The sequence below is a fragment of the Poecilia reticulata genome, linkage group LG16 (genome assembly GCF_000633615.1).
Source record: "Poecilia reticulata strain Guanapo linkage group LG16, Guppy_female_1.0+MT, whole genome shotgun sequence".
Taxonomy (NCBI): domain Eukaryota; kingdom Metazoa; phylum Chordata; class Actinopteri; order Cyprinodontiformes; family Poeciliidae; genus Poecilia; species Poecilia reticulata.
In genome coordinates, this window is record NC_024346.1 from 8,355,090 (window position 1) to 8,367,338 (window position 12,249).

A 12,249-nucleotide genomic window follows, 5' to 3' on the forward strand; every position below is an offset into this window, starting at 1 on the left:
GTGTGTGTGTGTGTGTGTGTGTGTGTGTGTGTGTGTGTGCAATTTTCAGTTGTGATTGAAACGACCTTATTGTATGTTTTACAAATTAAGATAAAAAAAAAACACTAGTAGGTATGAGAAAGGTTATTTAGCATTTTCTAACAGTAAATTTACATTCATTCATAAGTGGCCTTATGTGTTTTAAATTTAACTTACTGAAACTTCCAGAAATCCAAATGAACTTTAGTCAATATTTCCAATAAGACTCTCTGTCTTGCTTTCCTCTTCCATTTTACCCCAACTTTGTATGTTCACATGACTGGCACATGTGCATGTGTGGCCAACCCTCTACTCCAGTCAATCAGTGAGCAGAGACAATTCCCCGAGTGACATTTAGGGAGAAGAAAGAGAGCCATTTATCACTTTAGTTTTGGGATAATAAAAGAATGACTGAATGAGCCTGTGTGTGTGTGTCGCTGTGCGTGTGTGTGTGAGCAAGAGAACAGGCAAGAGAGGAAAACTGCTAAAGATGAAAAGGGAATTTCAAAAAGCACATGAAAGGAGCAGGAGAAATAAGCGAGGGAAGAGGGAAATGAGTGATAAAAAGGCTACTTTGTGGGGAGGACTGTGTGTGTGAAATAGAACAAGAGAGGGAAGAAGGGAAAGCTGTGAGTGACTGACAGTAAAAAAGAGAAGTGTAGTCAAGAGAAAGAAAGAGCCTAGAGTACGGGGAGAAAAAAGGCACAGAGACAGAAGAGGGGTTGGAAGAATGCTCTTGGCTCAGAGAGAAAACTGAGGAGAAAGAGTGGAAAGAACCTCAGATGAAAAAAGAAGCTGAAAAATGAGTCCACGAGAAAGACGGAAAGGTAAAGGAGACAGTCTGGAGACAGAGCTGAGTTCATTCAGGGCTATGAGTAGACTTGGAGTCCAGACCTCACACGGTCAGCATACTAAACACAGGAGCCAGTGTCCTGACCCAGATTTATGCAACTGACATACTAATCTGAACCGTAAAGAATTTCACCCCCATGCATGACCGAATGTATCTGTAACCCAGGGGCCCCCTACCTTCAGCCCTTTTATCCCAGCTGTTCTTACAGTCACCCCCTAACCTCACACAAATCCAGTAACCTCCTCACCCACGTGACGACTCTCCCAAGCAAATTTGCTCATGCATGAGTTGCTTGACAAATATAAACAAATTTTACAAAAAAATATGGAAGGCACTCTATGTTTGAACTAGATTCTGTTAGTCTATTACATTAAACAGTTTGTAATTAGAATTTGACAAAATATTTTCACAGTCTGTGGGGTGGGAACACTGTTACAGTGCAAGCTTTTAAAATATGAAGTGATTTCTTCCTATGGCTTTTGGTCTTTCAGCAGAAATGAGCTGACATTACAGCTCAGCAGGGTCCTCAACCCTCTGCTACCTGATGTGACCTCTGCAGCTCCATCCATCAGCCCTGAACACGTGGTTCGGCTGCAGTATAGCCACCATTAGCATAACAAGCATATTTCCTGAGCATAACTCTCACTACCTCTCCTTTCTAATACGCTCCCTCTTTTTTTTTCCTCCATCCACCTGCTCCAATCAGTCAGCATTAACTATATTTCCCTTTATGCCGCGGCTCCCTCCATCACTCGCCCGGACCGCCAAGCTCAGGTAAACTGATCGGCGGCCCCTTACACGCTCCACTTTCTCCTCCCACAATTCTTTGGCCCGTGACAGGAGGGTGGGGAGGGATGCTTGATGGACAGGCTCAGAGAAGCAAGCGACCCGGCACACCACTGCCAGGAAGGGTCTGGAGATGGAGTGTTGTGAAATACGTCGTTTACGTCGGCGTACATCATCTCTTTCTCAGGGACAGACGTGGCAACGTGCACGCCCGTAAACACGCACGCACGAGCGCAAAGCCATCAATCGCTTGCATACAGGAAGAGGTATCAGACAGGGAGAAAAATTGAATTAGGAAATATGGGCACCGTGATTTGTGGAAAGGCAGTTTTGAGGCAGGGAGAGAAAATACAGCTTGGAGCGCACTTCATCTTCAAGCGCGGCCAAAGAGGAAGAAGCATCTGTGTTGTTTATCTAAAGCTCCCCCCATCTAGTTACAATGGCATGATTTGAAATATTCATATACATGTATGACAAGATCAGGCCCATTATGCTGATCTCTCTGCAGGGCTTCACTAAATGGACTGAATGGAAAGCCATCAGTCAGTGTAAATTACAGTATGAAGACAAGATGCATTACATAAGCTTATAGATGGGCATGAAGAAGGGTATTATTGTAGTGTGATATCAATCACGTTCTACAATGTCATCAGTATGATAATATGCCATGGGCGATTTCAAGGATAAACCCACCATTATAATATTTCACAAAGCTTATAATGAAAGAAAAACCTATTAGGAATTTTCTGTGCTTCATAAGGTATTATGGCCCATTTTTTAGATGAATCTGTAACAAGATGCAAGGCGGTAAAGAATTAAACACAAACAATATGCAAAAGACCGGGAAATAATTATCTTCTTTTTACTGAAATGTTTGGATTGTTTTTATCAAGAATTAGCGGTGGGTGATATGGACTTTACGGATTTTATTGCGGTATTTTATGGTACAATTGTGACAGCAATAAATAAATGTGTTACTTACTTTTTAGGTAACTGAACGGCACTGACTGTATTGCACAGCATTTGTAGCACCAAACACACAAATATTGTTCCTGAAAAATATTCTAATTCACATGAGGCTTCTTCGGGATGCGACTTACTTAAAAAAAGTTTAAGTTTTGTCACTAAGTTCCACACAGTAACGACATTTAATAATATTTTTGAATTTGCTGATATTAATTGTTGCTCCGCAAACATTGGAGACAATAGCAAAAATAACATTTCAGATTATACTGTCAGTCATGATAAAGTGAAATTTATCATGACAATGATAGATCAAAATTCTTATGCTCAAAAACCTTTCACAATAAATGGTAAACACCACAATAAAAGCCCACCCCTATTATGAATGACAACATTTTAGATTATTTGTTTGGATTCACCATTAATTTAATAATGGGCTTTATAAACCATCATACAGGCCGACTCTTTGCTGACCAAGATGCTAAAACATTTCATGGCAATGCACAAAGTCTGCATTTAATCGGAGATGTATGAAGCATATCTTTAATTACAAGTAAAAATAGCACATTTGCTGTACGATACGCGATTAAGGCACACGTTAACATGAAGCAGACTAGCCAGAGGCTGTCTCGCTGTGACAGAGGTGAGTCCCGAAGACGGGGCAGAGCAGAGCGGGGCCCTGTAGTGGTGGAGGGGAAAAAAAAAAAAGACAAGAGAGAGTCAACCCAGCGTGACTACCGCCTGCCTGAGTGGAGCAGCCTGCCTGCAATTAAGGTGGAATCAGGGAGAAATCTGCGCTGCCTTGATAATGAGCCTCGTCTGAATTATTAACGAGAGCTGTTCCCCCAGGACCCAGGCTCCCACTGAGCCCATCAGCCCCCCACACCACCACCTCCACCGCTTCCACCACAACACACCCACATGCACACGCAGACGCACTCATAAAAGAGAGAGGAGAGAGGGAGGCACTCACATCTGCAATCACGCAACGTGCACACTGACACAGATAAGCAACAAGCGTGCCTCTACAGACAGCGTCCAAAACTTCAACCACAAAAGAAGGCCAAAGCAGTCAACTCACAGGTGGAAATCTGAACCGTTTCTGACAATTGCACCACAAATATTTCTCTTAAATCAGACAACTGTTTTAGAACAACACAATTCGACGTGAGATACACAAATATCCCACATAGCATTCTTAATTTGACCTTTGATTCTAATTTGTTTAGCTTGTATGGCATCATGGGGGATGCTTTTACTGGTACAGACCGGCTGAACAGCTTTACACTGATTACAAAACAGTATGGATTTGTGAAACCTATTAAAAAAAAAAACAAATATGTATAAGCCATTTTGATTTTTAGACATATTTTCTCATCTTGTTCTTGTGATCCACCACTGATCTCTAACCAGCCACTAACCCCTAAAAAGCAAGTAGATTTTGTGTGGAGTATCTAGAAGGAAGAGAGATGATGGTGTTACCATAGTTTCACTGACAGGTAACCAAGAAGAAGCAAATGAAAGTTTTTGTTCCTCATCTATAAAATGTGGGTATTTCAGGTGCTAGTCAACAACTTGTATCTTTTCTGTGTTTCCTTCCAGGTTGGTTCCATGGAAATAAAAAGAGATCACTTCAGTGGGGTAACTCATAAGGCTTCTCTTGGCCAATTAAATCTCCATGGTATCAAACCAAACATGGCCTCAGAAAGAAATGAACACTGTATTCTGTCCCCGTAGCTAAGAATGGCTTTGTCCAAAACCCACAAGAGCTTAATGAACCCAACCACACCCTCTCAATGTGGCAATTGTCAAAAAGTCGGACAGGTTGCAAAACATATAAACAAATACGATTGCGAAGAAACACAGCTGAAAGTTGGTTCCACTAACAGATAGTCAGCCCATTTGTATCCAAAAAAAAAAGGATTCTTCCGCTGAAGAACAGAGTGTTCCTCCATGGGTGGTTTGAGGTAGTAATACAGTTGTGTGTTTTCTACAAATATGTGTGTCTGAGCCAGAGAGAATACTGGAAATCAACCCACTAAATGGTGCAATGGGAACAGAATAGCATAGGCATAAGTTTAAGTGTGCTAAGGAAAGCAAAAACCACAATTAAAGGCATTGCTGAGGACTTTTGAAGAGCGGTTCTGTTAAAAGTAGATAATAAAATACTGTTGATGTCTTAATTTAGTACAAATCCAGATCAGTTGGCCATGGAGGGCTGAAGCTAACGGCTAGTCTGGCAGCAGGCTTCTACCCTGCGAAAACAACTATAGTCTCAAAAACGTCAAAGAAGTCATGCAAACAAGATTCTAAAAAAAAAAAGAAAAAGAAAAATCATCAAGACATTTGTATCGGGTGGATATTTGAGCATAGCTGATGATTATCACCCGATATTAAGGCATGAAGTGGAGCACCTACTCCACTTCCTGTGTAAAACAAATGCATCCATTTCCTGTCTAAAAAAAATCATTGGCTTCTGTGTAAATGAAAACATGTAAACATTATAATGTTAAACAAGTTCATAAAATAGCATTAGCACAAATATTTGGTGTTTTTTGTGACTGGAGTTGTTTTAATACATTAAAACTCCACTTAGGGTCTGACCCCTCTGGTAACCCTCAGCTTCAACTAATCTGAATTTAAATAAAATAAAAAACTGAGAGCGGTACCTACGTCTTGTAAGATAATACCAGCTGATAAAAAAATAACACTTCACATCATGAGTGTTACATAATCAGCACCTTAAACTACATTGGATGTGCCAAGTTCAAGTGCACTGAGACAGATTACTGGACTTCAGCAGTGGGTAGTTTTATCAGTGGCTTTGACCTTCTAATTAGAATAGATTTAAGATTTGCTTTTGAGTGACCTCAACCTTTTAAAATAGCCTCACTTCAAAAATCGCAAAGCATCTCCATGAAGATATCGCAAATTATTTGGATCTGAAACTAAAAGAGAGATGGGTTGCAAAAAACTGCTTGAGCAGCTGAAGTTAAGTTCAGACAAGCATGAGACACAAATTAACCCAAATATGTCCAAATGGGAATGACAATCTCCTCCTCAAAAAAGCCACTTGCTATCTGATCTGGACAAAATTCAGCGTTGTTATCCTTCTATCTCTGTGGTAATGCCAGATATGAGATTTCCCTCAAATAAGAAGAAGAAGAACACTGCTTGAGGCAAGTCTGGATCGTGGCTAAAGCTCAAAACCTTGACGCTGCAGCTCCCTCTCTTCACCTCAATTGGCCCTTATACCTAAAACCACTGAGACAGAAAGAATGTATAGAATGTCTAATGGATAGAAAGTCAGTGCATAAGAAGAACACAAGAAGATAAACGGGGAGATAAAAAGGGTGTCTGGTAGATATTGTGATAAGAGGCGGCAAAATAATATCAAAGGCAAAGGAATATTGTTTTTCATATTACTCTCTCCTGATTGCTGTCTCCCATATTTGAATGCATGCCCATGCCTTGGTAATTTGCATGTACATTAATCATTTCAGTGAGAAATAAACTGTCACGGCTGCCTGAAGGCTGCTGTAGGAAAGGGGTGGGGGGGTGAAAATGGGCTTCTTGGCATCAGATACTTGATTCAAACGAAATGTACTGCTCGAACCCAAACTGGCTCAGGTAGAAGAGCCCGGGGGAGATGTAAGGTGCTCATAATCCTGCACCATAAATCCGTCCAGTATGCATGATATGCTCTCATTTTGAGTGAGTGTGAGCATGTGCATGCTTCAGTCACATTCCCAAATAAGTTAGTTCCTCTGAGCCAACACGGAGGATAAACTGTGAGTCAACTGAAGGCTTCTGCTCCCCCCCCCCCAGCCTTCTCCACCATCATCAAGTGAGCAAGCATATATCAGGACATAGAAATACAACAAATCAAACATGCAGCCATACACTGAAAGCTTCAAGTCTACTCAGTTATGTTTTTTTTTATTATCTTTTTTTTTTATTTCTCTATTGACTGAACCTTCTTGAGCCACTCCTTAGTGACAGAATTAAGAGATTGTCTTTGTATATTTGAATCAATCGGATTAATAAATACGTTCTGGTTTTTCCTCTCTTTTTGTAAATAAAGATTATAAAATGTTAATCACTGTGATCATTTAAACTCAAAATTGAAACTCATACAAAATTATATACAGACAGAAAAATATATTTATACAAAGCTCATTTTAAGGATTATTTTTCAAATCTAATAAAATACACAATATAATTTCTCAGAAATGATGATTATTACATATGACTATATTTTAAATAAAGAAATGTTATGCCATGGCTATATTATTATATACACAATCATTATGAGGAAGATTTATTACTTGACAGTTGTCCAGTAGATAGTTATTGACACCCTCTATAAGGAGAATAAGGCTCAACAGGTCATTTCAAGTTCACTCCAAGCATAAAGGGAAACTTAAGTGGAAGGAAAATGTGTGGTAGAAAATGGAATGCAAGAAAAAGCAATAACCACAGCTTTAGGTAGATTATGAAGCATAAAAAAGAGTTCAGTGGAGATTCATAAGACTTGGGCTTTGGCCGATGCACACATAGGCTACAACCATTGCTTGTGCTAAGTGACTTTTAAACCAAAGATAGGAGCTTTTTACTTGGGCTAAGGAGAAAGTGGACTGGATTGTCACTATATGATCCAAAGTCTTCTTTACAGATAAGATTATATTCATCATTTCATTTAGAAATTAAAGTTCCAAAGTCAAAGGAGGGTGGAGAGATACAGAATCCAAGTTGCCTGAAGTCATCTGTAAAGTTGCCACAGTTATTCATACAACCTACACATTTTCCATGCATTCAGATTTCCATTAATATGCTTAGATGCAGCACTGAAGAGCCAGCTTCATTACCAGTTATCTTTTTTTACCTCACCCTCCATTTGGAAGATGTCATGTTAGCAGTATTCCCCATGATAATGAAGGCCATAACATAACATTTCTGTTTTTGAACGTTTTTTGGGGTCTTATGTAAAGCTGTATTTTTTGTAAAAGTACATGATGAATTCTTTTAACAGATGTAAGCAATAATCATCAAAATTAACAGAAATAAATACTCAAAATATACCACTCTGTGTGTAATTTATTCATATGAGTTTCACTTTCTGAGCTGAATTACAAAATTGAATTAACTTTTCTAAGCTACAGCAATTTATTGAGATTTCCCCATATATGCATCCAGGGCCCAGTTTCCTCTCACAATCTTGATGCTTGTATTTATTGTTTTTATTTTGCTCTGACTGATTTTTGTCAATAAAGGAAGCCCCATTGACCCTTTGCCCTGCTGGCCCTACACCAACCTCAAGCTAACGTTGCTTTATAAATAACAGTCTAGTCGCCTTGGATAAAAGCATCTGAGTGACTGCCTGGCACTCTCAATGACCTGCTGCACAATCCGCTGGGATCTGACCAGCGCAAGCGCCTGAACAAGCTCTGCCGCTGCAATAAAGCAGAAGAAAAAATGTGAATGTAAAGTATTAAGATGTAGGCATAATCTGCACATAAATATGTATAATATTCTTGATATCCTAAGAAGTGATTATCAAACACCTCTTTATACTTAATACACAAAAAGCATTAATGAATTATGGACTTTTGTAGCCTAGAGCCACTTATACTGGCATATACAATAAAGAAAGCCCATAGCATAACAATGGCATCATCTAACCCCCTCGAAGTTAATGAACTTCCAGACGCCTACGGGGCAATCCCAACACCAAGTGCTACTCCATCATTAGAGGCATTATGAAGTCAAGAGGGAGACTACATATACCATTCTCTGCAGTGACATGCTGTCAGACCGATCACTGGGTTAAAACACAGACGCCTATAGTTGTAGACAGCCCTTCCCCCTGCAGTAGCCCCCACAAAGACACACACTACCAAGCCCTGATGCTTTGTTGCAACTGGCATGTGTCTCCCAGCATACATGCACCAAAGATTTGTCCTTAATGTCTCATAGGGGCGGATGGAAACCAAAATAGTTCAGCTCTGACATGGAGGTGATTCAGGGACCTTTCCTGATTTACTTTTAATATCCAGCAGATTTCTTAGTCTGGTTTAGATCAATTACAGGGTGGTGGCTACATTGTGCCAGTTTAGGTACCAACAAGAAAACCACAATAATCCTTCTGGAAAGTGTAACAGGTAAACAACAACAGAGTTCTAGGTATTCTCCCTCCAGTAAAGAGCTGATTAAAATGCTGTGACCTCAGGACAGCAGTCTTCCTAGAAATCAGAAGGCATTAGGTATTTATAGGAGCTTAACTGTATTGCCTAGGTGAGCAGCCTTACCAGCACCCATTAACAAGCCAGGATTGGGTCTTGTCCAACAAGAGTGGCAGAGGCACAAACAGCTTTTCAAGATTTTTCTAGAACCTCTGCACTTGGTTCTAATTTAGGCGTTACTGGAACTGCCTTAAATTTTGCCTTTGCCTTTAATCCATCGCCCTCAACTCAGCCCCCCACCCCTAAAACTCAAAGTCAAGCTACAAAGCTGTGGCTCCTAATTTCATTTTATTTCATCAGCAGCAACCAACAACACCCTCCTCCTTTTTTGTGCCATAACGGAAAAAAAGGAAGTTTCACATCAAACGTATTTCCTCCAACACAATCATGCTAAGATTAAAATATAATGGATGACAGAAGCGGTGCTCACCAAATTGCAAACATTGCTGTCAAATATAATTGCTTACTATGACCACAAAAATAATATGTAGGTTACAGCATCCTTTATTTTGCAAAAGCTCCGGCAAAGGCGACAGGAATTCTCATGATATAACACTACAGTCCTGGATATTTGCATAACTTTATGCTAGAGGGTTTATTTTACACTAAAAGTTCTGCAAAGTTAAAACTAATTAATAAATTAAAGCCAATCAAAAAAGAGCCCAAAAATGCACCAACAAGTTGACGCATCAGAAAAAAAAAACAACACTATTAATACGTTCTTTGGTCCAAGGTTCCCACATGTGACTTCATAGTGTATGTTTACACTACCACTCTGCCTCTGACCAAAACCAGGTCAGGCCTGTTACTGACATTACCAATGCCTGCTTTAAATGACTTTCCTAATCCCTGTCATTACCTGGTATAGTCAATGTCTCGCCTGTGGACTGAAATAGCCAACAACCTCAGACTGCCACTGTCCAATCCCCCTAATTTGCAGTTTCATAAATAGCAGGCGGGGAATTGGGTGCTGGGGGGGGCAGAGGCCCTGTGGTTGAAGGCAGCTGATGCAGATCAAATGAAACAAAGCTTACCTGGTGACACACCTCACCAGTCAAGATGGCCAAAATCGGGAAGGCTTGGTTTACAGGGGTAGTTCAGAATGGTAGTAGTGAGTTTCTGTTAAACTCTTATAACTCTCCTGAATGTTCATTCAGAAAAATGTCGGCCTCTGTGTTAGGTGGACATCGAGGTCGAAGTTGACAGCTAGTCCTGAGGGGGTAAAGACTAAACTGGACATCAACAGCCTTCAAAGAACTACTCATTCAAAATTGTCAAAAAAGTTAATGCAAAGAATATTTTTTAGCCTTTAATTTTGAACTGCACAATCTGAGATATGAATGCAATGGTGGAATGACTGTTGCAGTGACAACATCAGCTGTGATAAATCCACACATGGGCACCATCAGTGTGTGAGATTTGGGCACCTGCTGCAGTGAAATTTCACTCAACAGGATGAATATCTTATTGCCCTGTAAAGTATGAATTACAGCCATTTAGATTATGATACCTAACAAAATACTGAATCCCAAGCATTCTTTGCAAAGCGGGAGGTGGTGTGCCACTAATGATTGTCCTGAGTGAAACAGTAAGAAAGAAAGACGCTTGTAAAGCTTTTTCAGTTGGTAAGCGTCTGATAAAAAAGTAAAGCTGTGGAGAAAAAAAAAGCATACTCACAGCAGTTTAACACCAATTTGTTAATTTTCCCAATGCCTTGCTCCTGTCAGATGGTTCCTCTGACCAGAAATGTAGAGTTAATTTTGATATCACATTTTAATTCAGTTTCAGTCTAAGCCTTATGACTAAAATGTCATTTAGTTTTAACTGCAATGCAGTTATCTGTAGCCGCTTTGATTTGAGTCCAGTTTCCTGGACTCTGGTCCGGTATCACTTTCACCATATTAAGGTGATTTTTTTTGAAGCACTTTTTAAGCATCTCTTCTAAAAGCTCTGTTCAAAGTTCCACCATCAGGACATCAACCGCTGCTCTGCTGCTCTCACTGCCCTCACTGCCCTCCTCTGGCTGTCCTCAGAAAGCCATAATGAATAGAAACAAGATGAGACTGGTTGGAGAGGCAGATAACATGGGCAGATGTCCAGGAGGTTAGGCTCCCCGCCAGCCGGCCAGCCAGTCAGCAGTGATGGTAAGCTGCGGTCAGTTGTGAATATTTACATTGTGGACAGTTGACCTGTGGTCTCCCACAAGGGTCACTCTGTTGATTTACTGATCCTTTTCAAACGGCTGCATGAAAAAGAATGCAAGCTGACAATTCTCATGGAAACAGGCTTCTTTCTGACAACTGCAATTGATGTGAAAACATATTTGTCCAATATTACATATTTTTTTCTCTTTTTTTGTCACACTTAAGTATTTCATATCATCAAATATAAATTTTAACAAATGTTAAAAAATACCCCTAGAAAACACAAAACGTAGTTTGAACTTTATGATTTTATTTGTGAAGGGTTACAATTAAACTAGCCCTATGTTAAAAAGTATTTGACCCCTAAACCTAATAACTGGTTGTATCACCTTTGATGGCAACAGCTTCTATCTAGCTTTGCTGATGATTTGCAATCGGTCTGTCACATCACTGTAAAGTTTTGTTCCTCTCTTCTCTTCAGTCACATGGTTTGGCCTGTTTAAGGTCATGTCACAGAAATGCAGTTAGAGCAAGAGAGCACGACTCATGGTTCCATCAGTTATAATAAGTTCTTCTGGTCCTGAAGCAGCAAACCAGCTCAGACCGTCACACTACAGTTCGACTATCCATATGTTCTTTTACCGACATGGTTTGTTAGTTTTACGCCAGACGAAACAGAACTCATAACTTCCATAAGTTCCTCTTTTGTCTCATCAGTCCATGAACTATTTTACCCTGAGCTATGGGTATTATCAAAATGCTTTTCTGAAACACTTGTGCTCTTGTTGTTCAGCACTGCTTTATGCCTTGAGGATCTCACACAAATCACTATTTTGCCCTGTCTCTTTCTTATGTGAATCATAAACATCAACGTTAGCAGGCGTTGTGCCTCACATATTGTTCTGGGTTCAACTCATGTATGGAGTGGCTGATGCACTCCTGCCACTCCTGAGAAGGTGTGCCACTAGTCCATGTTTTCTCCATTTGTGGGTAATTGCGCTCACTGCGGTTTGCCGGAGTGCCAATGCCTTAGAAATTGCATTGTGACCATGTGTGGACTGATAGACGTTAATGGTTTTGCTTCCCATCTGTTCATGGATTTCAGTGTTGCATTAAGAAACCCTGTAGCCTACTTCATGTTGTGAGACAGGTTCTCTTGAAGCTATTTGGTGAGTCTGAAGATCTGTTTTCCACACATTCATACACATTGAGCGTATCTTATAACTCTTGCTGATTAAAATAA

The 12,249-nt window shown here is 40.0% G+C and overlaps 1 protein-coding gene across 1 annotated transcript in view; it reads right to left on the reverse strand.

The window, feature by feature from the left end:
- LOC103477833 (forkhead box protein O3-like) overlaps positions 1-12,249 on the reverse strand; it is a 35,443-nt gene that overhangs the window by 21,254 nt on the left and 1,940 nt on the right. The gene's annotated exons all lie outside the window — the stretch shown is intronic.